Here is a 25,219-nt window from a genome sequence, read left to right as displayed (position 1 = left end):
GATAGATAGATAGATACATACATACATACATACATACATACAAACATAGATGCATAGGATGGATGGATGGATGGATTAGGTGGGTAGATAGATGGATGGATGGATAGATAGATAGATGGATAGATAGATACAGTGGGTGGATGGATGGATGGATGGATTAGGTAGGTAGAGATAGATAGATAGATAGATAGATGATAGATAGATGATAGATATAGTGGATGGATGGATGGATGGATTAGGTAGGTAGGTAGGTAGGTAAATAGATAGATATAGATAGATGATAGATAGATAGATAGATAGATAGATAGATAGATAGATGATAGATATAGTGGATGGATGGATGGATGGATGGATGGATGGATTAGGTAGGTAGGTAGATAGATAGATAGATGATAGATATAGTGGATGGATGATAGATAGATAGACAGAGAGGATAGATCAGTTGTTTTTCATGCTAGGTCCTGGGCACTGCTGACATGTGCAGCTGGATGGCTTTATGAAGCTGGGCGTCCTGTGCACTGAGGGTGATGAGTGTGACCAGGAAAAAGAGCCCTATACATTGCAGAGTGTCACCTGGGGACCCAGTTACCTCCGGCAGAAGGCCCTTGGCCAACACCGAGCCTGGTTGAGCGGGAGCATTCATACCACATCTCATCGTCGCGGTCCACAGTGTTGAGACACGCTGGGGCTCTCCTTGGGGGTCTCAGGGAACACCCAACCATATTGACTACAAAAATCCACATACGCTGCAGTGAATCCCATGTATTAACACCGAGGCTAGCCCAGGGGGTTCTTTCGCCAAGCCCCAGGGAGTCTGTCTGGGGCTCCATGATGTGGATAGATCAGACACAGCCTCCGATCTCATGTGAGGCCCAGGACGTGATATTGTCCTTCCGAAGGGCCTTGACAGTGAGATCAGTTCTGTGCCTCCATCATAGGACACACGGTAAATTAGGAAGTGTGATGCGTTACGAGCTCCGCGACAGTTTTCTGGTGTCAATGCTGCGTGGGGACCCAATGTTTTCACACAACCACCTGGTCCATGAGCGGTGGGGGTTGATCTTCCGTGGCACTCAGGAGAGTCCGTCATGGGCTCCAACACATGCCCAGGGCCCCCTGCAGGACAACTGAGCCCATCTCCCCACCATGCTTCTTCTGCTCGGAGGCAGGCCGTGGGTTGCACCTGGAGAGGGGCCTCCGGGGGGGGACAAGACGTCCTGGGGCCACACGCCTTCTGATTGAAACACCGAAGAAACCTTTCCCAGGACCGAGTCGCCCCTCTCCTCAGCCTTGTCCGGCGCCTGGGACTCCGAGTCTCCAACGCTTCTGACAAGATAACATCTCAAGGTCGACCCACATCCAATTCAAGTGGAGCTGCCCCGATTCATGCCGTGTGCTTTGAAATAACCTGATTCCACCCTCCGCGGAGAGTCTTGTCATTAAATATCCCTGGGCCCGTCTGGAGGGGAACGTGCCAGTTCCAACACAAGATGGCATGTGTCTTTGGAAAGCAGAGGTCTCAGAGGTCAGAGAGAGAAATGCATTCACTCTCTGCGCTGGGAAAAATTAGCAATGGCACCCGGGGGCTTCCTCCTCTGGGGGTTTCTGTGTTGATCGAGGTTCTCAACAGAAGCAGACTGTGGTGGTTAATTTTATGTGTGAAGTTGGCTGGGCCTCAGGTGGCCTGGATGTTGGGGCCAACAGGACTCAGGGTGCGTCTGGGGGAGATAAGCATTGTATCGGTGGACTGACTAAAGCAGACGGCCTTCCCCAGGGTGGGTAGGACTCCTGCAGTCCTGCGATCCTTTCACAGCCAGAGGACAACACAAGGTGGCTAACAGGAGACCCAGCTCCCTCTGCCTCACCGTCTCCAAGCTGAGACATCTGTCTTCCACTGTCCCCAGACCGGAACATACAGAGTCCGCTTTCCTGGGCCTCCAGTCTGCAGACAGGAGACCACGTGAGCCTCCGCAATCATGTGAGCCAATTCCTTTAATAAACTTCTTTATATGTGTGTGTAGATATCATACTGGTTCTCCTTCTCCTTCTCTTATATGAATGACAAGGATCATTCATATAAGAAACACAAGGATGGATGGATATAGAGAAAGGAGGGAGGGAAGGAAGAAAGGAAGGAAGGAAGGGAGGGAGGAAGAGAGGGAGGGAGGGATAGAGAGAAAGACAGAGAGAGAGAAAAAGAAAGAAAGAAAGAAAGAAAGAAAGAAAGAAAGAAAGAAAGAAAGAAAGAAAGGAAGGGAGGGAGGTGATTGATACATACATGATAAATAGGTAATACAAAGATAGATGATGGATGGATGGATGGATAGATAGATAAATAGATAGAGGATAGTGGATGGATAGATAGATAAGAATGATGGATAGACGGATAGTAGATGGATGGATAGATAGATGGACAGATCTACATCTATCTATAGGAGAGACAAAGACAGATAAGGAGACAGAGATCTTTTTTACTTATTTATTTTGAGAGAGAGATTTATTTTAAGGAACTGACGGCTATAACCGTGGATACTGGCAAGTCTGAATTCTGCAGGGTCGACCAGCAGGCTGGGGCCCAGGGAAGCAATGATGCTGTATCTTGAGCGTGAACACCATCTGAAGGCAGAATTCCCACTTCCTCACAGGAGGAGATCAGTCTGTTTCCCTTAGAGCCTTCAACTGATGGGACGAGGCCCACCACCTCACGGAGGGCAACCCGCTTTACTCAAAGTCCACCAATTTAAACGTTAATCCCATCTAAAAGAAATGCCTGCACAGGAACATGTAGGCTCGTGCTTGACCGCAGATCTTCATACTGGGGCGCAGCCAAGTGGACACATAAAACTCCACATCACCTGGCAGCAATGAAGAAGGGCTCTCTCAAGGGTGCTCTGGGATTTGGGGCAGGTGGCACGGCCACATTCATCCCATGGCTCTCTACCCTGGGATGAGGCTCGTCTTAGAGGGCACGAGGGCACCTGGTTTGTTGTATGTTGGTTTTTGCAGAAGTCTTTGTGTGGACGTACATTCTCGTTTCTTTTCGCCCCCATTTTATTGAGATATACCTGATGTATAACTTTGTACGAGCCCCAGGGGGACAACATAATAATGCACCAGGTGAAATGTGCCAACGGGTTTTTATTCTTAAGTTTCGGAAGGGATAAGAAAGAACACTCGAGACCTTTGACCCTGGGAACCAAAGAATGAAAACCACTTTCCTGGTGAACTTCTCCTCTTGTGTTTTCTTAATCTAACTGGTCGTCCTCTGAGTTTCATCACCAGAAACCAAAGTGATATCTCTCGTCCACAGAGATACGTCACATGTATCAGGATGGGGTGGCTCGGTCTTTCATTCACCTCCTCTGGTGCACACCTTGTGAAATCCAGCAAGTGGATGGGATATGAGGACACAACACCCCAAAAATGAGACGCCTACTGTGGGGTCCTTGTGTTCACGGCAAGATACAGATCTGCTTCTCGTGATCTTAATCAGTTTTGCAACAGTGAGCCCAATGGCCTCCACACCACCCAGGAAACCCAGCTCTTTTCCTGCCTCCCAGGGGCCCTGCAGTTCACAGTGGGGGGCAGGGCGTAGGATTCTGTATCTGCAAAAGCACGCCCGCCCTCCCTCCCCGGCTACCAGCCTAGAACACAGATAAAGGGTGTGTGTGCATCGGGAAGTCGTATGTAACTCATAAGAAGGAAGCCAACAGAAAAATGAGGGGCCTACTTAGAGAGGTACCAGAGTGACGTGTGAATGCAGAAACATCACCCATTTAGGTATGGGACTGTGTCATTACGGGCTGAACTGCGTCGAAAATTCAGCTGTCAAAGTCCTCACCCCAAGACCTCAGAATGTGACCCCACTTGGAAATGGGGCTTTTGCAGATGTAATTCGGTAAGACAAAGTCACACTGGAGGAGGCTGGGTCCCCACTGCAATATGACCGGTATCCTCCTAAAAGGGAGAAATTTGGATACAGACACACACACCAAAGGAGGACCACAGGAGGACACAGGGAGTAGATGCTATCTACACACCCAGGAGAGAGGCCTCAAAAGGAGCCAGCCTCTACCCCACCTGGATCTCAGACACCCGGCCTCCAGGACCAGGAGGCGTAAAAATCTGTTTATTATTCTGTGACAAAATAAATTACAGACTCAGGTACTCTGTTACAACAACCATAGGAAACCCGTACGGTCGGGATGGCTTCCTACACAGCATTAGGACTCCAACCACTGTGGTTTTCTTTTCTGCTTCCTGCCCTGATCTGTTGTTTCTCAGAAATGGAAACCAGTTGCACCGAGAGCAACACCATGGCCTGTGGAGGATTCCTTGTCTCCCCCTGCAAGTCTTACTGGCCTCTGCACTTCAGTGTGATTTGCAGATGGCTTTCAGAGGGACTGATTGTGTCCACGGCCACTCCAGCTCAAGACCTGCCTGGAACAGATGGACGGACACGCACTGCTCTGCAGAGTTCTCTCTCCCATCGAGTATCGAAGGGGGCACTCCACGGGTCAGAGGCCACGAGGAAGAAAATATGGACAGGACTCCCTCAGGCCACCCCGGATTTCCTTATCTAAATTCCAGACCCCACCAGCGTAAGGATCAGCTCTACATAGTCACCAAACACAACATCTTGTGGGTCTGCAGCCAACCTCACATGTTTCCAAGGATGGAATGCATTCCCGATGCCACTCTCTGACCTCAAGGGACTTGAGCTGGAAACAAGTACCGAACAGCCGACCAGATTTTCTTCCACGGCTGCACCCTTCCACATAACCCACGGGCCAAAGAAGGAATTGTGATGAGAACAGAAAAGATTTTGAAGGAATGATGTCATCCGCAGACACGGCCCCACAGAGGCCCATGATGTCCTCATCCCCATGAGATAGGCAAATGCACAGAGCCCTATGTGGGGCTCGCAAGATCATGACCTGAGCTGAAGTCAGACGCTTAACAGGCTGAGCCAAGCAGGTGCCTTTGGCATTTAGCCGGAGAAACAGATTTTGGACTTCTGGCCGCTAGAACAGCGAGAAAGCAGATGTCTGCTGTCTAAAGCTTGTGGTGCTTTGTTACAGCAGCCTCGGGAGGCTCACACAAACAATAATGAAGACACAACGTATCAAAACACGTGAGATGGAACCAAAGCAGTAAACACAGGCAAATTCATAGCCTTGAATGCATTCCTGAGACATAAACACAGGCAAATTCATAGCCTTGAATGCATCCCTTAGACAAGAAGAAATGCTGTATGTCCAAGGCCCAAGATTCCTTCTTCAGTATTTAGAAAGAGCTAGCACAAACCAAAATAACGTGGAAAGAATACAATTATGAAAGCAAGAGATTGATAGAATGGGGGGAAAATGTACAGGAGAGGAAGAAAAAAATGTGGACAGGTTATCCTTGTGCAAAAAATGTGGACAGGTTATCCTTATGCTTGAGAGGTCCAGCGTTTAGATATGACTAGCGTCTACACCATGGAGTTGTTTCACAGGTTGAATGTGATTACACGTGTTTAAGGTTGGCTGACAGGAAATGCCTGATAAACACCCACTAATTACAATCAGGCATTCCAAAGCAAGTGACACCTTATTTCTGTTTTGTGTAACACCCTCTGTGTTACATTTCACATCACTGTGAAAGGATGGAGGCTGGGCACATCCCCTGTAAGATGCTTTCCCGTTTCCCCAGCAGATACTGTTTTTTCAGGATGGATGTGAATGTTGGTTTCTCCAGCTACGTGCAGAGACTTGGAACCTCTGAGCATTCCACTTCGTGTCACCCACATCCCCTTCTGAAAAATGCAGAAACACCACGCTCCCACACACAGCTAACATTTTGACATGTATTTCCAAACTCCCCAAAACAAAGCAGTGTCCCCGAGAACTGCTTTGCACACCGCCCCCTTTGCCTCAAATCCTACGTGATCCCCTCCCTCTCTGTGCATGAAGATTTAGGGCACCAGGGGTCTCTAAACTGAGATGCCCAGGGCACCAGGGACCACGTGGGGGTCCCTGTACACACTTAGTTTTTAAACAACCAAGTTGTGGGGCACCTGGGTGATTCAGATGGTTGAGCATCTGACTTCAGCTCAAGTCATGATCTCACGGTTCGTGAGTTCGAGTCCCGCATTGGGCTCTTTGCTGACAGCTCAGAGCCTGGAGCCTGCTTCACATTCTGTGTCTCCCTCTTTCTCTCTCTGCCTGCCCACAGCTTGCTCTCTCTCTCTTTCTCTCTCTCTCTCAAAAATAAATAGAAACATTAAAAAATTAAAAACAACAACAACAACCAACTCATGACAAAACACATAAAGTTGCTCCTTTTCTAATCAACATTCAGCTCCAATGCAAGTTCAAATACAAGCTCGAGAAAGTTCTAGAATTCTTGGCGTACAAGAGAAAAGTAGGTCCTCCTCCAGGATAAATCCTACCATGGTGCAAATAGACCCCAGCAGGTCCAAAGGAGATGCCCACCCTCTTAATATTCAGCCCCACGTATCCCAAACCTGGAGGGTCCCATGCTGCCTCCTGGAGGCACCAATGTTCATGGCTGGGAAAGTGACTCAGAAAGCAGGGGAAGCCCCACGTTCACCAGGGCAGATGCACTACTGACCTTTTCAGTTTATCCCCCTTCCCTCTTCCATCCCCAAAGAAGGAAGAGAAGTCAGAGGGACACATCGCTACTTTCCAACATGGCGGGATCCTTTCTCACTATGTGCAAGATACACAGTGGGGATTCCCATGGGTGACACTTGTGCACGGTTTCCTCCTGCTCTGGTCCGCGTTACTCCGTGAGTGAGCAACCCCTTATTGGAACCAATCGTGCTCCAGTGACCTTGACTCCTCCTGTGTGACCTTGTAAGATGCCTGGTCGAGTCAATGCCTGTCAAAAGCAAAAATAGCACGGTGGACGCGTCTGTCGCTTTACGGATATTCCCTTTTATTCAACGCGTGGGAAGGTCTCCACCAGAGTTCACCCCATTCGGGAAGTCGCGCCCGATACATTTCTTTACCGTCATGTTTAATAACTGTATCGAAGCCTCTGATATATTTATGTCACTTGCATCAATTTGACCGCACTGACCACAGACTCAGAAGAAGCTTTTTAGCACAGAGGGTCCGGCGGACAGGAAGTGAAACATGTTTCCATTTCAACCCGCGTACCTATCTTTGTCGTCCTGACTTGGATGGGGTCATAGAGCAAAGACTTTCAAACCCGCCTCTATAAGACTCTAGGCTTAGAGTCTGCAAAAGCACTGATAACAGAGTAGCAGTTTGAGGAGAGAGGGCAAAACAAAATAATGTAACATTGCACGATCTTGAACAAGAGTTCCTTCGCGGGTTGGTTAAATGCATGCCACGGTACATGAAGGGGACACCGTTCGTGTGCCTTCGAAGGGGTCACCTGGCATTTGCATTTCTAAACGGTAATGTCCACGGTGTGTCCGACATTGTTTGCGTCTTTCAAATGTAAGATATTAGCTACAGTAGTAAATTCTTTTAGAGTCCACTTTAGAGAGGGTCATGTGTGATAGCATTGGGGGAGGGGTCTGTAACAAATAAACGACACACAGGTGGCTTAAAACAACAGAAATTCATGCTCTGCTAGCTCTGGAGACCAGAACTTTGAGATCCAGGCAGGGCAGGGTCGCTGAGACCCAGGAGGGGAAGGGCCACTGACATCCAGGCAGGGCAGGGCCACTGAGATCCAGGTAGGTCAGGACCGCTGAGATCCAGGAGGGGCAGGGCCGCTGAGATCCAGGCAGGGCAGGGCCGCTGAGACCCAGGAGGGGAAGGGCCACTGAGATCCAGGCAGGGAAGGGCCGCTGAGATCCAGGCAGGGCAGGACCACTGAGATCCAGGCAGGGCAGGGCCGCTGAGATCCAGGAAGGGCTGCTGAGATCCATGCAGGGCATTACCCCTGAGATCCAGGCAGGGCAGGACCACTGAGATCAAGGAGGGAAAGGACCACTGAGATCCCGTGGGGGCAGGGCCGCTGAGATCCAGGCAGGGCAGGGCCAATGAGATCCAGGAGGGGCATGACCACTGAGACCCAGGCAGGGCAGGGCCAATGAGATCCAGGAGGGCAGGACCCCTGAGACCCAGGAGGGGCAGGGCTGCTGAGACCCAGGCAGGGGAGGGTCGTGCTCCCTGCAGAGACTCCAGGGGAGGCTCCTTCCTGCCTCTTCCAGCTTCTGGGGCTCCAGGCGCCCCTGGGCTCATGGCTGTGTCCCTCCCGTCTCTTCCTCCGCCTTCATGTGGGTTCTCTTCTGTGTCTCTGTCTCCTCTTGTGTCTCTGACAAGGACCCCTGTCATCGGATTCAGGGCCCCCCTCCTCCAGGATGAGCTCACCTCAGATCCTTCCCTAACCCACATCTGCAAAGACCCAATTCCCAAAGAAAGCATCCTTCTCAGGTGCCGGGGGTGACTATGTGCACCGATCCTTTTGGGGTCACGTTTCCACCCCCAACCCCGTTGGAGGCCACGAATCAGGGCTCGGTGGATGGGGTGTTGAGCGTGGCCCCATTCCCGTAGGGCCAGGTGGGGAGAGGGCACGTGTGGGGGAAACAGGCCGGGCCCCCGAAGGTGCGGAGATAGAGGAACCAGTCCCCGCGGGGGCCAGTCCCTGTCTGATTGTCACCCACAGCAGCACCACGTTAGGAGTGGGGGAGGGCAGGAGGCACAGCAGCCGAGAACAAGGGTGATAAGTCTGTTCTCAGCAGTCTACACTCGCTGACTTCCCTCCACCCACAGCAAGCCTGGAAATGGCTGTGGGTCAGTCCAAAGGTAGAAGTCCGAGCCCAACAGACACGGGGGCCTGCGAGGGTCCGCGGGGTCCGTCCCAGGGACCCTGCAAATGTGTCCCCGGTCTGACATTTCCTCCTGCAGTCCAGTCCCGGGAATCACCCCAGCCCCTGCGGCCGCTTAAAAGGCCAGGGTTGAAATTCCCCACGTCCCTCAGGACAGAAGTGAGATGTTGTCTCACCGCCACGCTGGGCAGGCTTCACTTCCCTCCTGCTGGGTGTCGTGTCCCCCACACCCCATCCCCGGCGGGCGACCGGCTGGGCTCAGCTCCGGGCCCCTCCCGGGTTGGCCCTGAGATTCCCTTCTCCCGGGAAGCCCCTGGGGGCCCACTCCCTGGGCAGGCTGCTGGCCGCCCAGACTGCCCCGACTCGGTGCGGGGGGGCGTGTGGAGCAAAGGGGCACCCAGGCCGAGGGTGCCCTGGGCGCCCGGGGGTTCCCTGACCCCTTGTGCCGATGGCACAGGGGCCCCCGTGCCCCCTCGGAGTCTGGCGGTCTCGGGGAGTCCAACTTGCTTCCGAACTTTAAAAAGCACCCGTAAATGGCCCTCAGGCCCTTTCCCTCTTGCCTGGGACCGGCATCACGTGGGGCCGCGGGCCTCCCCGGGATTCGCGTCCACCTGTAGGGCCAAGCTGGGCAGAGGAGACCCGCTCGGGCGTGCACAGCGTCCCGTCTTCAGCCTGTCCGCAGCCACCCCAAACGCGACCTCGCGATGCACACGCAGAGTCCCCTGTGCCCCCGCGGCCCGGGGCGGGGAGCGGCAGCTGTACTGTGCTATGTGGCTTTTATTTTTCGTGGGGAGGACGGTTCCCACGCGACCTGCCTTCTGAGCACATTCGGACGGGCACGATCACGTCCCGCCGTCTGTAAGCACAAGGCCGCACGGCCGATCTCGAGGACCGTTTCATCCCGAGAACCTGGAGCCCCGACCCCGTCAAGCACCCCCTTGCCTTTCCGTGTCTCCCTGCCCCTGGCGCCCTGCACCGCAGCACGTGAGGGCCGGGGGACTGCCTCTGCGTGGAACCGCCACGGGATTTCCCCTCCCGCGTCTGGCTCGCGTCGCTGAGCGCTGTTCCCGAGTCCATCGGTGTCACAGCAGGTGCACAGCGTCCCTCCTGCTCGAGGCGGACTGCCAGTGCCCGGTGGGCGTGGACCACGGGGTGTAGGTCACGTGCTCACACGACCGAAATCGCAGCTTCCCTCTGATGCAGCAATCCCAGTCGGGACCCCAGAGCACCAAGCCAAGACCTCGGACAGCGGCCACACCTGCGTGTTCCCGACTCCGTTAGTCCCGGCGGCCGAGACGTGAGAACATCCCACGTGTCTGCGGAGGATGGGCCGACGTGCAAATTCTCTGTGGTGGGAGTGAGGTCGGGGGAGCTAAGCTTGACCGCCCCACCCTGGCTGGTCCTGGGCTCTTTGCACAGGACCGGGAGCCCCATCTCGGGCCCTACAAACCGTAGGGGATGCAGACACGCTCAAGCCCGATCCCGAGGCCGTGGGGATGGGTCACGGGCTCCCCTGTCTGGCCCCAGGCTTTCCAGAGCTCTGTCCCCTTCCTGCTCCCCACTATGACCCCAGGACGCCCACCCCGTGCATCACCTCTGGTCCCTACTGCTGGTCCCCTGGGTCCTGCCCGGGTGTTTTTGCCTCAGTGCCTACACTTGGCCTCTCAGAAGCCTGAAGAGACCCAGGAGGGGTGGGCGGCCAGCCCCGGGTCGGGGGGAGTCTCTGACCCCAGCCGTGCACCCTGCCCCCGCTCTCCGTACACCCCTGTGTGCACACATTCCAGGAGGCATCGTACTTAGTGGGACTGCACAAATGCATGCTGCTCCGCCCCAGGCCGTGGAAGGGAGACTCCTGTGTGCCCCCAAATACGTCCACTGCCTGCTCACCACATCCTGTATGTAGCTTCTGTTGGTTTGCAAACAGGGCATTGGGTTTGCATTTGCTGTGAAGGTGGTTCACCGGCTGACCTGGACGGAGATAGAATGCAGGACAGGAGGGACGGTGCCCAGGATGCTTTGCACACAGAGGAAGGGCCCCAACCCAAGGGACACAGGCCTCCAGGAGCTGGAACAGGGCCAGGCCGTGGGCTCACACTGACCTGTCCCCTAGCTGGATCGCCCCCCGCGTTGTGCGATGGGAACGTCACACTTTTTCAACAGGAAACAACAAATCCCACGTGCCCTCTGTGAGACAGGAGTCTGCAGGGGCGTCATTCCTAACACGCTAATGTTACAAACCTTCAAGGGCTTGCCCTGCATTCTGTAAGATGCATCTTCTAGATTCGTCCATGAAGCAACAGGACTGAGGCTGGGAGCATGACATCCAGGCAGAGCTGAGGCTGGGAGTCTGTTGTCCAGGAAGGACTGAGGCTGGGAGTCTCCAGGCAGGGCTGAGGCTGGGGATCTGAGATCCAGGTAGGGCTGAGGCTGGGAGCATGAGATCCAGGCAGAGCTGAGGCTGGGAGTGTGAGGTCCAGGAGGGGCTGAGGCTGGGAGTCTGTTGTCCAGGCAGGGCCGAGGCTGGGAGGCTGAGATCCAGGCAGGGCTGAAGCTGGGAGTCTATTGTCCAGGCAGGACTGAGGCTGGGAGTCTCCAGGCAGGGCTGAGGCTGGGGATCTGAGATCCAGGAAGGTCTGAGGCTGGGAGTCTGAGGTCCAGGCAGGGCTGAAGCTGGGAGTCTATTGTCCAGGCAGGGCTGAGGCTGGGAGTCTCCAGGCAGGGCTGAGGCTGGGAGGCTGAGATCCAGGCAGGGCTGAGGTTGGAGTCTGAGATCCAGACAGGGCTGAGGTTGGGGGGTCTGAGATCCAGGCAGGGCTGAGGCTGGGAATCTGAGATCCAGGCAGGGGTGAGGCTGGGAGGCTGAGATCCAGGTGGGGCCAAGGCTGGGAGGCTGAGATCCAGTCGGGGCTGAGGCTGGGGGTCTGAGATCCAGGCAGGGCTGAGGCTAGGAGTATGAGATCCAGGAGGGGCTGAGGCTGGGTGTCTGAGTTCCAGGCAGGGCTCAGGCTGGGAGTCGGAGATCCAGGCAGGGCTGAGGCCTAGAATCTGAGATCCAGGCAGGGCCGAGGCTGGGGGCCTGAGATCCAGGCAGGGCTGAGGCCTAGAATCTGAGATCCAGGCAGGGCTGAGGCTGGGATGCTGAGATCCAGCAGGGGCTGAGGCTGGGGGTCTGAGGTCCAGGAGGGTCTGAGTTTGGGAATCTGATGTCTAGGAGGGGCTGAGTTTGGAGGTCTGAGGTTCAGGCAGGGCTGAGGCTGGGAGCCTGAGGTCCAGGCAGGGCTGAGGCTGGGAGTCTGAGATACGGGCAGGGCTGAGGCTGGGGGTCTGAGATCCAGGCAGGGCCGAGGCTGGGGGTCTCAGATCCAGGCAGGGTCGAGGGTGGGACTCTGACATCCAGGCAGGGCCGAAGCTGGGAGTCTGAGATCCAGGGAGGGCCAAGGCTGGGAGTCTGAGGTCCAGGAGGGCCTGAGTCTGGGACTCTGACGTCCAGGAGGGTCTGAGCTTGGGAGTCTGAGATCCAGGCAGGGCTGAGGCCTAGAACCTGAGATCCAGGCAGGGGTGAGGCTGGGACTCTGAGATCTAGGTGGGGCCAAGGCTGGGTGTCTGAGGTCCAGGCAGGGCCGAGGCGGGGAGGCTGAGATCCAGGCAGGGCTGAGTCTGCTTCTTGCCGAGGCCTCTGTCCTGGGCGTGTAGATGCCGTGTTCTCCCCATGTCCTCACGTCCTCATGTGGTGGCTCCTGTGTGTGTGTCTGTGGTCTGACCTCCTCTTCTTCTAAGGACATCAGAGCCCTGGGGATCCGGGCCACCCTGCTGATGTCATTTGATTTAATTACCTGTTTAAAGACCCTGTGTCCAAATCCTGCACATTCTGAGGTCCTGGGGAGAGGGCTCCAGGACGTGAATTTCAGGGGGTGGTTGGGGCGGGGGTGTGGGACACAATTCAGCCCATCGCAGGGGGGACCCTCAGAAAATAGGCCGTTGTACGTTCTCGAGCTGCTTCCTCGAGAACAGTGAGCAGTCATCCCATGTAAAATGATATTACAAGTTTTGAAAGAAAACCAAGCTTCAGTCTCCCACCTGTTCTCATCATGCACGAGCCCCCATCAAGTGCTGCCCTGAATATGTATTCAGGGGAACCTTTTTTTTTGATGACATGTTTTTTTTAAAAAAATGTGTTAAAAAATATGTAAAATCCCAGCAGCGACCAGGGAGCCGGCTGTGAAAAAGAGGAACCCCCATGCGCTGTGGCTGTGCCCTGGGGCTCCGCCTTTCGTAACCTCAGTGCGTTTAATTAAATCTGCACATGACAGGTTTTCGTTACAAGCGGCCAGCTGGGTCCCCGGGGGTTGGGGACCGGGTCGAGTGTGCTGGGGGACCGGCAGTGGGGTCCCGCGGCCTCTGTTCCTTCTCCACACGGACAGCCACATCTGCACCAGGGGGAGGGTCCCCACCGCTCAGCTCTGAAACTCCACGGGGCCGGCTCGCCCAGGACGGTCACCTGTAAGTCATGGGACCCAAGGAGACGCGTGCAAGCCTTGGGGGGCGGGGGGCGGACGCTGAGGCAGGGCAGACCCCAGGGACCCACCTGCACGGGCTGCTCTGTGTCCCCAAAGACGCAAGGTCGCCTTCTTCAAAGATTTTTATTCCAGAATTGTCTGAACACGTGCCGTTTGCTCCTTTTTTTTTTTTTTTTTTTTTTTTTTAGTTTTGGTTTAATGGGGGCAGAGGGATGTTGCTTCTGGCTTTTAGGAATAATAGTTAACACGGAGGGAGCACTGACATTACACCGGCCACATTTACGAGGGTTTTGTCCCGGGACTTTTCTGACACTTAATCCAGGCGGGTACTCTCATTCCGGTTTTCCTGACAGGGAAACCGAGGCCCTGAGTTAAGTAACGCTTTTGATGGCAAACAACAGAAACTTGACTCATGCGATCTTAGGTCAACGTGGAAATTGGCAAATGGGTACTTAGACGTCTATGTCAGCTTCAGGCATGGCTGGATCCAGGGGGCCTCGGCTGTCCAGGCCTGGACGTGGGGACCCTGCGGACACCCTCTGCCTCTTCTGTCCCGGTGTTGTGACTCGTCCCCACACCCCGATGCTCACACCCTGCAAAGGGCAGGTGCGAACTCACCTGGCAGGTCAGGGTGAACTGTCTCAAGTGGACACAGTTCCCTGCATTTGGGAAAACCAGGGCTGAATAAAGGGGGGCACAAGCGAGGGTCTCGGGGCGGTCCCTTCAGCCCTCAGGGAACGCTCGGCACCCAGTGTGGCCCCAAAAATACCCACCGAGCGCAGACAGCGAGACAGGCTGCTGAACGCGGTGCGGGAGGAGGGCTCAGACAGTGCTTGGCTCAAACCACTGCGTAGGACCCGGGTGCTTTCTACTCGTGGTCAGAAAACGTGGGCCTGGGCTCTGATGACACCTCTCACTGGCCGCTCAGCTTCCTTCGGCCCTCTGTGCCTCGGTTTCCCCACCTTGGGACGTGTGTCCGGGGCGCGTCTGGAGGGACTCTGTGCCTCAGTTTCCCCACCTTGGGACGTGTGTCCGGGGCGCGTCTGGAGGGATTCTGTGCCTCGGTTTCCCCACCTTGGGACGTGTGTCTGGGGCGCGTCTGGAGGGACTCTGTGCCTCAGTTTCCCCACCTTGGGATGTGTGTCCAGGGAGCGTCTGGAGGGACTCTGTGCCTCGGTTTCCCCACCTTGGGACGTGTGTCCGGGGCGCGTCTGGAGGGACTCTGTGCCTCGGTTTCCCCACCTGTGGACGTGTGTCCGGGGCGCGTCTAGAGGGCCTCTGTGCCTCGGTTTCCCCACCTGTCGACGTGTGTCCGGGGCGCGTCTGGAGGGACTCTGTGCCTCAGTTTCCCCACCTTGGGACGTGTGTCCGGGGCGCGTCTGGAGGGATTCTGTGCCTTGGTTTCCCCACCTTGGGACGTGTGTCTGGGGCGCGTCTAGAGGGACTCTGTGCCTCCGTTTCCCCACCTGTGGGACCTGTGTCCAGGGCGCATCTGGAGGGACTCTGTGCCTCGGTTTCCCCACCTGTGGACGTGCGTCCGGGGCGCGTCTGGAGGGACTCTGTGCCTCGGTTTCCCCACCTTGGGACGTGGTCTCTCTCAGAGAAAGCGTTTGCAAACGTGTAGTGTGACGCATGCTCAGGGTGGGCAGACGCCCTCTTCGGGCTCCCTGGCACTCGGCCCATGCCTTCCCCTTCACCCCCGGGACGCGGGCCAGGAAGAAATCTGTCTGCGGCCTCGGAAAAGAAGGAAATGAGAACAATTTCAGCCCCTGGGACCCTGAACCAGTGCATGCTGGCTTCCTGGGGGAAAGTGTTACTTAATCAGTGAAGGTGGCCACTCTCAACGCTTCCTCTCGACTCTGGCCCCGCCTGGGGTTCAACCGGCCACGGCAACCACACACCAGGAGACGTGGGCGGCCAGCTCCAGACACCCCAGCAGTGACCCGAGGGGTGAGGATGTCTCAGGAGGTGGGGCAAACGGGGGACAGCAGGGAGGACATAGGAGCAACAGCCGGCTGAGACACAGGGAACTAAAACAGAAATGTCTTCAGGCTCCCCCCACCGACCCCGTGACCCACGAGGCATGTGTTTATTGAGATGTCATTCACATCACACACGACTCACTCTTTAAAAGGAGACAGTTCGGGGGGCGCCTGGGTGGCTCAGTCGGTTAGGCGTCAGACTTCGGCTCAGCTCATGATCTCACAGTTCGTGGGTTCGAGCCCCGCATCGGGCTCTGTGCCGACAGCTCGGAGCCTGGAGCCTGCTTCGGATTATGTGTCTCCCTCTCTCTCTGTCCCTCCCTGGCCCACGCTCCGTCTCTGTCTCTCAAAAATAAACATTAGAAAATTTTAAGAAATTTGGGGCATTTAGCACATTTTCAATTTACCACCTCTATCTGCTTCCAGAACATTCTCATCCCATGGATGGATGGATAGAGATAGATAGATAGATAGATAGATAGATAGATATGATGGATGGATAGATGGATGGAATCATAGATAGATAGATAGATAGATAGATAGATAGATAGATATGATGGATGGATAGATGGATGGAATCATAGATAGATAGATAGATAGATAGATAGAATCATAGATAGATAGATAGATAGATAGATAGATAGCAGACAGATAGATAACAGACAGACATAAATGAACAGATGGATATATAGATGGATGGACAGATGGATGGACACATAGACAGATATACATACATACGTACATACATACCTAGATAACAAATGTAGATGGACAGATGCCTGGATAATCTAGAGAGATTCAGGACTTCACACATTCACGTGAACTATTTCCCCCTCAGTTGCCTCCTTTCAACGCCCAGTCCACCAGCTTACTTGAGAAAGACGTCCCTTGTTAACTGAACCCTCCTTCAGAAGGAACCAGCCCTCCTAACACCTTGGCTTCGGACTTCTGGCCCCCAGAGTTGTGAGAGAGAAAGTCTCTGTGGTTTGTAGTGCCCCCCACGTGTGGTCATGTGTTGCTGTAGCCACAGGAAAGCAATACTATCCCGTCTTCCAAGGTGGCAACTGGGCTCACAGAAGGAGGTCGCTGCCCAGAGGCCATGCACCTCCCACGGACAGAGCTGGGATTTGAACCCAGTCTTGCTAATGAAGCCCACCCCCGCCCTGAGTCTGGGCCACTCATCACCGGGCCATCCTGCCCTCATGGACTCAAGCAGGGCAGGCTATAGATTTCACATGGAAACAAATGTAAATGGGTCCATTTAGGGGATTTTCCCCTCCCCCACCCCCAGTCAGCCGTTTTCCTTCGACTCATTTCATGACACTGCTTCTCTGATGAAACAATAAAGTAAACATCTAATTTCATATAAATTTTAACTGTGGATGGGGGGCTTGCAGAAGATTAGTTTCAGTTAGTCTTTGTTAAGTAGGATGATGAATCATGCATTGAAATCAGGCGATCAAAGGTCAAATATGTGAGCTAAATATGTTCCAGCTTCCTACCCATTTACCTAGACTATCCATCCACCTATCCATCCATATCTATCTATCTTCTATCTATACATATCATCTATCTATCCATTTATTATCTATCTATCCATCCATCCATTCACCCATCCATTATATCCATCTATCTATCTATCTATCTATCTATCCATCTACCTATCCATCCCTCATATCTACCATCTATCTATCTATCTATCTATCTATCCATCCATCCATCCATTCACCCATCCATTATATCTATCTATCTATCTATCTATCTATCTATCTATCTATCTATCCATTCACCCATCCATTATATCTATCTATCTATCTATCTATCCATCCACCTATCCATCCCTCATATCTACCATCTATCTATCTATCTATCTATCTATCTATCTATCATCTATCTATCCATCCATCCATTCACCCATCCATTATATCTATCTATCTATCTATCTATCCATCCATCCATCCATCCATCCATGCATCCATCCATCCATGGGTGAATCCATCCATGCACCCATCCATTCTATCTATCTATCTATCTATCTATCTATCTATCCATCATCCATCCATCCATTCACCTATCCATTATATCTATCTATCTATCTATCTATCTATCTATCTATCCATTCACCCATCCATTATATCTATCTATCTATCTATCTATCTATCTATCTATCTATCCATCCATCCACCCATTCTATCTATCTATCTATCTATCTATCTATCTATCTATCTATCCATCCATTCACCCATCCATTATATCTATCTATCTATCTATCTATCTATCTATCTATCCATCCACCCATCCATTATATCTATCTATCTATCTATCTATCTATCTAACTATCTGTCAACCCTGTATCCACGTATCCATCTATCCATGTGTCATTCCATCTTTTATCTGTCTATTTATCTAGCCATCTCTCTACCTATCAATCATCGATCAATGCACCCATCCATCTAACAGTATCTGTCATCTATTTACCTATCTGCCTAACACTATTGCCCATTACTCATCTATCTGTCCCTATCGTGTATTTGTTGATCTGCATATATATGGATACATCTGCACGGTGCCCGAGAGGGTTTACTATGGTGCCTTTTTTTTAAAAGACCCTTCTCTAGAACCCGAACACTTCCTGACATCACCTGGAGGTGCACCTGTGTCTGCTTTCATCGTCATGTTGGGGAGGTCTTCACGTCCACAACAGAGAGGTTTAAACACTGTCTGGAAATCAGGGAAATGTGTATACCCAGGGCACGTCATACTGAAGGGCTCCGGTCCCCAGGGGTTTGAATACAGCGAACAAGGGAAGGGACTCATCCTCGGGGTCAGGCAAATGCGAGACCACGAGGATGCCTTGGCCTCTCCTCAAACGTTCCTTGCCCGGGCTTTCTCCTTGGTAGCTTTGCTGGGCACGTTGCTAGAAACCAGAGGGGGACAAATCACCCTACTTATGGTTAAACTATTCTTTGGCAAGTTAGCATGTCAACCTACAGAAGAGATTTGAATGAGCATCTCTGAATAGAGGACAGTGTTAGTGAGTTGACCACATACCCCTCCCCCACCTCCAAAACTCTATCAACTCTATCAAACTCTATCACCTTCAAACTCTATCGAAACTCTATCAACCGGCTCAACACCCTCTCTCCAACATATTCTCCGCGTTTGCCCTTCTGGCTCCGTCGGGGTCGAGCGCACCTGAAACTCCTGTTATGTGCTATTTCCAACCTACCACTTCCCGGCAGGTCCCCAGCGCCCAGGCCTGTCGGCTTTAGTTTCACAGAATAGCGCTTCACGTTAATTAATGCCTGCACGCAGTTGCTTCCTGCCCTACAGACGGAGGCTGGCGTGGCAGGTGCCACTCAGACAGCACAGCTGAGAAACTCCTGCGTAGGGGGTGAGCCTCGAAAATGGAAAAAAAAAAAAAAGCAAGAGAGACAGAAAACAGCGTAAGGCAGACAGAAAGCAAGGGGCGTCTTGCATTTCAGAGAATCCGGTCTCTGGCTGGTCAGCTAGCCCTTTGGCTGTGCCCCGAGTCTGGGTGGCGGGGGGAAGAAAAAGACACGGAAGCGAAAGGACCCTGCTGTCTTGCAGGAGACGGAGATTAAAATCTGCACGCTCCACACTCGTTTGGACAGACAACGGCATGCAAATCACCCGTAATTTACGGTGCACTCGGGTTGCGCAATGCAGAGCGAAACAGCAGAGAGGAGGCAACACCACCACACGTGTGCCTGTGCGCTGAGCACCGACGGCTCTTGCACTGTGATCTGAGCACTCGGCCAGGTCCTCTGCCCCTCAGCCCCCAGCTGTCCCCGTAAACTGCGTTCTGTCACCTCTTTGAAGTCTTAGAACACAGGGTTCACTCGGAGGCGATGCAGCGGTCATGTGCATCTCAGGTCTACAGAGATGGGGGCCTCTGCAGACATGGGCGGTATCCTGTCAGACTTCAAGAGGACGCCGTTACCGCCTCCAGGGTGGCCACGAGGCCACCGGTGATGCAAAGGCCCCCTCAGAATGCCCCTCGCTGACTGACGACCGTTGCACATCCTCAGCGGGGTTTGTCGTTGCCAGTGGTTTCAGACCCCAGTCATTCCGATACCTGTCTGGTGGCATCTCGTTGTGGGGCTGATGTCCCCATCCCTGGTGACACATCGTGGCCGGTGCTTCTGTGCTAGCCGAACGTCTCCTCTGGGGACGTGTCTGCTCAGGTCTGTTGCCCAAGTTTCAGATGGGGGTCTGTTTGTTCTCTTACTGTTGAGCTTTAAAAGCTCCTTGTATATTTCACACATGTGTTTTTGGTTTAGACACATCGTCTTCTCTTGCAGATATTTTCTCTCAGTCTGTGGCTTGTGTTCACAACACTCTCTTGACATTCTTTTGGAGGACTGTTTCATTTTGATGAAGCAGGTTTATCCGCTATTCGTTCCACGGATCGTCCCTTTGGCGTCCCGTCTAAAAAGTCATCACCGCGGCTTAAGATTATCCAGAATTTCTCCCGTGTTAGTTCGGAGGAGTATTAGCCTTTTGCACTCTACGTGAGGTCTGTGACCCATTTTGAGTTATGTTTTTTGTGAAGGGTGTCTACATCCTCGGGGTTTTGGCGGGGGGGGGGGTCAGGGAGGGGTTGATTTTTGGGTTTTGTGTATGGATGTCCCGTCGCTCCAGCCAGATCTGTGGAACAGACTATCTGTGCTCCAGTGTTTTGCCCTTGATTTTTGTCAAAGACCAGTTGGCTGTATTTATGGGGCTCTGTTTTGGGGGTCTCATTCTGCTCCATCAATCTATTTGTCTATTGTTTTGCCAACACCAGCCTGCCTTCATTTCTGTTACTAGGATCAGTTGGTCAATAACCACATCTTGTAGGGGCGCCTGGGTGGCGCAGTCGGTTAAGCGTCCGACTTCAGCCAGGTCACGATCTCGCGGTCCGTGAGTTCGAGCCCCGCGTCAGGCTCTGGGCTGATGGCTCGGAGCCTGGAGCCTGTTTCCGATTCTGTGTCTCCCTCTCTCTCTGCCCCTCCCCCGTTCATGCTCTGTCTCTCTCTGCCCCAAAAATAAATTAAAAAAAAAAACGTTGAAAAAAAAAAAATTTAAAAATAACCACATCTTGTAAAAAAAAAAAAAAAACACCACATCTTGTAAGGGGACATTGGGATTGCAAGTTATCTCTCCTCTACCCCACACAGGCCTTTGCACGTTAAGGCGAGGGCTTGCAACCCCAGCTGGGGGACAGTCAAGTACAGATGGCTGGATGAGTGAGCCCGGGGATCTCTCAGGTACCGTCATTTTCTGAGAGTTTGTGATTTTATGTCATGTTTTCTTAGACCCCCGTCTCATACGTTCTCTCAGCAGATACCAAATCTGGGTTAAGAGCACACATGATGACAATCCCTGTGTGTGACAGCATGTGAGGAACGATTATAATACAGCTTGCCAACAGACCCAAGATGACAACTGGAAAATAACAATAAAATTTCTTACAGCACTCAGAAAAGAGGGAGGAGATTTTATAGTCACAGGGTGCAAAAGATACCTTGCTTAGGTATAAAATACAGAAGATATCACAGGAAAATTTTGTGACATAAAGATATGAAACATTAACGTGACTTGAAACACTGCCAACAAAATTAGAAGGTGGGTGGGTGGGTGGATGAATAGGTAGATGGATAGAGATGATGGATGGATGGATGGATGGATGGATGGATGGGTGGATGGAAGGATGGATGGATAGATAGATCGTAGATATGACAGTTGGATAGATAGATATGATGGATGGATGGATAGATAGATGATAGATAGATAGATAGATAGATAGATAGATAGATATAGGGATGGATGGATGGGTGGGTGGATAGATATCATGGATGGATGGATGGATGGATGGATGGATGGATGGATGGATATGATGGATGGATGGATGGATGGATAGGTAGGTAAGTAGATAGATAGATAGATAGATAGATAGATAGATAGATATAGGGATGGATGGATGGATGGATGGATGGATGGATGGATAGGTACATATATAGATAGATGATAGATATGATGGATGGATGGATAGATAGATAGATAGATAGATAGATAGATAGATATAGGGATGGATGGATGGATGGATGCATGCATGCATGGATGGAAGGATGGATAGATGGATATGATGAATGGATGGATGGATGGATGGATGGATAGGTACATATATAGATAGATGATAGATATGATGGATGGATGGATGGATAGGTAGGTAGGTAAGTAGATAGATAGATAGATAGATAGATAGATAGATAGATAGATATAGGGATGGATGGATGGATGGATAGATATGATGAATGGATGGATGGATGGATGGATGGATGGATGGATGAATGGATGGATGGATAGGTACATATATAGATAGATGATAGATATGATGGATGGATGGATGGACAGATAGGTAGATATGATGGATGGATGCATGCATGGATAGATAGATACATATATAGATAAATGATAGACAGATGAGTCTGGGTGGAGCATTGTGTCCTCTACAGGCGTTGAGCAGCATCCCGGTGTCCCCTGATGAGTCTGGCAAAGTATCCCGGGTGAGAACCCCTGGGCTATGTGGACTGTCACCCCACCAGTACCTTTTATCCATCTAGGTGACGTGTCCTTTTCCTGAATCAATAATCAAAACGGTTTCTGTCCTCTCCCATGGCCGGCTCGTCATCTGTGTTACCTGGAAATCCTACTTTTCTCATGCTTGATCGTTTCTTGGAAGCCCTTCCCTTTCTTTAATGAAGGACGATCGTGGTTCGTATCATTTCTTTAGCTTGCTGGAGTCTGTTAATGAAACCCCTTCCCTCTTTTTTTTCGTGCCTTCGTTTCCCAGAAATGTGCTGTGACAAATTACCCCCACACGGGGGGCTGAAACAGCACAAATGTATTCTGTCTCATCTCTGGGGACCAGAAGTCTGAGGTCAAGGTGTCCACAGGACCGATTCCCCCTGGAGCGTCTAGTCTGTTCTGTTCCTCAGTCCATCTTCTCTGCTTCCAACCCCACGTGACCTCCTCTCCATGTGCCTGTCTGTGTCCAAATTTCCCCTTTCTATAAGGACCTCAGGCATATTGGAGTCAGGGTGGGACCTGACAATGGTCAGGTTTGACAATGGCCAAAGACCCTATTTCTAACCAAAGTCGCATCTGAGATGTGGGCAATTAGGGCTTCTACATATGAATCTGGTGTCAGTGTGTTTGAGCCCATGACAACCACAGGCTTTCTTGTGTCTTTACTGAGTTGCCCATGGTTGACCAGAAAACCCAATGCAGCTTCCTCCCCCGGGGTCACATCATAATATCGGCCACGTCCTGGGGCTGTGGGTGAAAGGCGGTCTCCCAGACAAGACTGCTGATAAAGGCACACCGCTTCCTGCCGTCCGTGTGCGAATGGCCAGACCTTGTGGGTGTCATGGTCAGACCCCAAAGCACGGTCTTCCTGCCTCCGCTGATGCACACTGGGCATCCCGGGGAATCTCTCCGAGAACGTCCCTCGGCAGCGGTGGGGAGATCACCGTAGCCGGAAGCACCACCCTGGGATTCACCGAGGATAAGCAGAAGCTGGGTGGAGGGAGGGCCTCCGGGGGGAGGCTCTCCTGCTGGTGAGGCCCCTGGAGAAGCCACTCGTCACGGATGCTTATGCTCAACGCGGTTCTGCCCATTGGTTGAAGGCGCGGGGCCCAGAAAATACTGCAAACAGCTCTTAGGAAAATTCTCCTCCTGGACACCGTGCAGTGGGTTGCATGGGGGTCCCCTAAAGACATGGCCCCCAGAACCTATGAATGTGATGTGTTTGGAAACAGAGTCTTTGCAGATGTCATGAGGGGTCTGAGATGAGCTCATCCTGCATCAGGGGGGCCCTGACTCCAATGGCAGGTGTCCTTGTAAGAGACGGAAAGGGACACACAGACACAGGGGAGAAGCCACGTGAAGGCGGAGACAGAGACGGGAGGGACACAGCCATGAGCCCAGGGACGCCTGGAGCCCCCAGAAGCTGGAAGACGCAGGAAGGACCGTCCCCTGGAGCCTCTGGAAGGAGCACGGCCCTGGCCGCCCTGGATCTCCGACTTCCGGTCTCCAGAACCAGGAGAACATGAATCCCTGTGGTTTTAAGTCCCCGGTTTGTGGTCACTTGTTAGGACCTGCTACAAAGTGTCTCGCCTTCATCGGGTCACTGCCGAGTGACTGAACACCCACTTGGGTTTTTCCAACCTCACCAGGCCTGCAAGGTGGTGGCACTTTGTGGGGCTGAGCCTCCCACGGCTGCCACAACAGAGCCCCACAAACCGGGCCAGCTGAAAACCCAAGACACGGAGGAGGAGAGACCAGCCCACAGTGCGGGGGGCGGGGGGCGGCGGCTGGCTCGTGGCTTCCCGGGGTGGGGACCCTCTGGTGCCTGCAGTGGGCTCAGCACCTGGGACAGTTCCCAGCACTCCGGAAACGCCCACGCACGGGGAGCCCAACGGAGACCTGCATCCCACGTGTCCATCCATCAGCGGTCGTGCCTGCAGGGGAGTGGGACTCAGCCATGAGAAGGAACCGAGCTGTGCCCACTGCCACCCCAACGATGGCACCTGGCGCCTGAAACTGTGACACTCAGTGAGGGGAGCCAGACATACGTGGGCCACCCCGCGAGTGATCCCTTTTCCGTAAAACGTGCAGAGAGGGTCCGGCGACAGAGACGGGAATTGGGTTCGTGGTTGCCTGGGTCGGGGAGGGGGGCCTCGGGGCGATGGCCTGGGGGGTCGGGGAGGGGGATCGCGGGGCGACGGCCTGGGGGGGTCGGGGAGGGGGGCCGGGGAGGGGGGCCGCGCGGCGAAAGCCTGGGGTGGGGGAGGGGGGTCGGGGAGGGGGGCCTCGGGGGGACGGCCTGGGGGGGTCGGGGAGGGGGGCCTCGGGGGGACGGCCTGGGGGGGTCGGGGAGGGGGGCCTCGGGGCGACGGCCTGGGAGGGTCAGGGAGGGGGGCCGCGGGGCGACGGCCTGGGGGGGTCGGGGAGGGGGGCCGCGGGGCGACGGCCTGGGGGGGCCGCGGGCGACAGCTCGGGTCTGCGGGGTTTCCTTCAGGGGCGACCAGGACGTTGCGGGGTTGCACTCTGCCTCGGACGCTTTCGACACGTGAACCACACCCATGACGCCGTTAAGACCAAAAGCAAAAGCGACGGGGAGGCCGTACCCCCACCCAGGACGGTACTCGGCCTTCAGGCGCTCAGGCCGCCCCGCACACCGTGACAGGCTGTCCCTCCCGCGGCCTCCGAGCGCCCGGCCCGCGATCTCTCTGCAAGGGTCCCCTGTGCGCTCAACCGTGGGGGCCTTTGCTCAGTTCCTGCAATTTCCATCCCGCCGTCCGCGGCTGCCGGGTCCAAACCACAAGTGTGCGCGTTACAGGCGCCGGGTCCGCCGGGGTTGATTTCTTTATTAATCACCCGTGGCACTCAGGGGGCGGCCACCCCGCAGGGACCCAGACGCCCCGAGGCCACAGCTGGTGCTCTGGAGCACGCAGGGGGCCGCGTGGCCTCCCGAGATGACAGAAGAAACACGGGGGGGGGGGGGGGTCCGGCGGGCAGGGTGGCTTCTTGGTGACGCTTTCAGTGCCGTTGCGCACCATGCAAATGTGTGCACCTAAGCGGCCGCCACCTGGGGGACGACAACAATAGATCCCCACGTCCCCCGCTCCGTGAGCAGAAACGGAGACGATGGCCCCCCAAAGGCCGCCCTCTGCTCGCAAGCCCAGGGCCCCGTCCGGCTCAGAAGGGTCGCCTTCCAGCCCGCGGTCCTGTGCCCGGGACCTGTGCTCAGACGCCTGCAGTAGACACGCGGACAGGCACGTCCGCTAGAGCTCACAGCCGCGTCCTCCTCCCTCACCGTCCGCGCCCTGCAAGGTATG

The 25,219-nt window shown here is 53.7% G+C and overlaps 2 protein-coding genes across 4 annotated transcripts in view; both read left to right on the top strand.

The window, feature by feature from the left end:
* Nucleotides 1-25,219, top strand: part of ASMTL (acetylserotonin O-methyltransferase like) — a 69,125-nt gene that overhangs the window by 5,946 nt on the left and 37,960 nt on the right. The window lies entirely within an intron of this gene.
* Nucleotides 1-25,219, top strand: part of P2RY8 (P2Y receptor family member 8) — a 36,898-nt gene that overhangs the window by 5,993 nt on the left and 5,686 nt on the right. The window contains exon 1 of one of the 3 annotated variants that reach the window (XM_058713413.1): nt 12,209-13,316. The exons of 1 other annotated variant lie outside the window; for it this stretch is intronic. The gene's annotated coding sequence lies outside the window, so the exon portion shown is untranslated. Of the gene's footprint in view, nt 1-12,208; nt 13,317-24,922; nt 25,215-25,219 lie in introns of those variants that run through there. One more of the 3 variants, XM_058713412.1, reaches the window with a different exon arrangement.

The sequence above is a fragment of the Neofelis nebulosa genome, chromosome X, assembly GCF_028018385.1.
Source record: "Neofelis nebulosa isolate mNeoNeb1 chromosome X, mNeoNeb1.pri, whole genome shotgun sequence".
In the NCBI taxonomy this organism is placed as follows: domain Eukaryota; kingdom Metazoa; phylum Chordata; class Mammalia; order Carnivora; family Felidae; genus Neofelis; species Neofelis nebulosa.
Note: the sequence above shows the minus strand (reverse complement) of the source record. Positions and strands in the feature narration are given on the sequence as shown.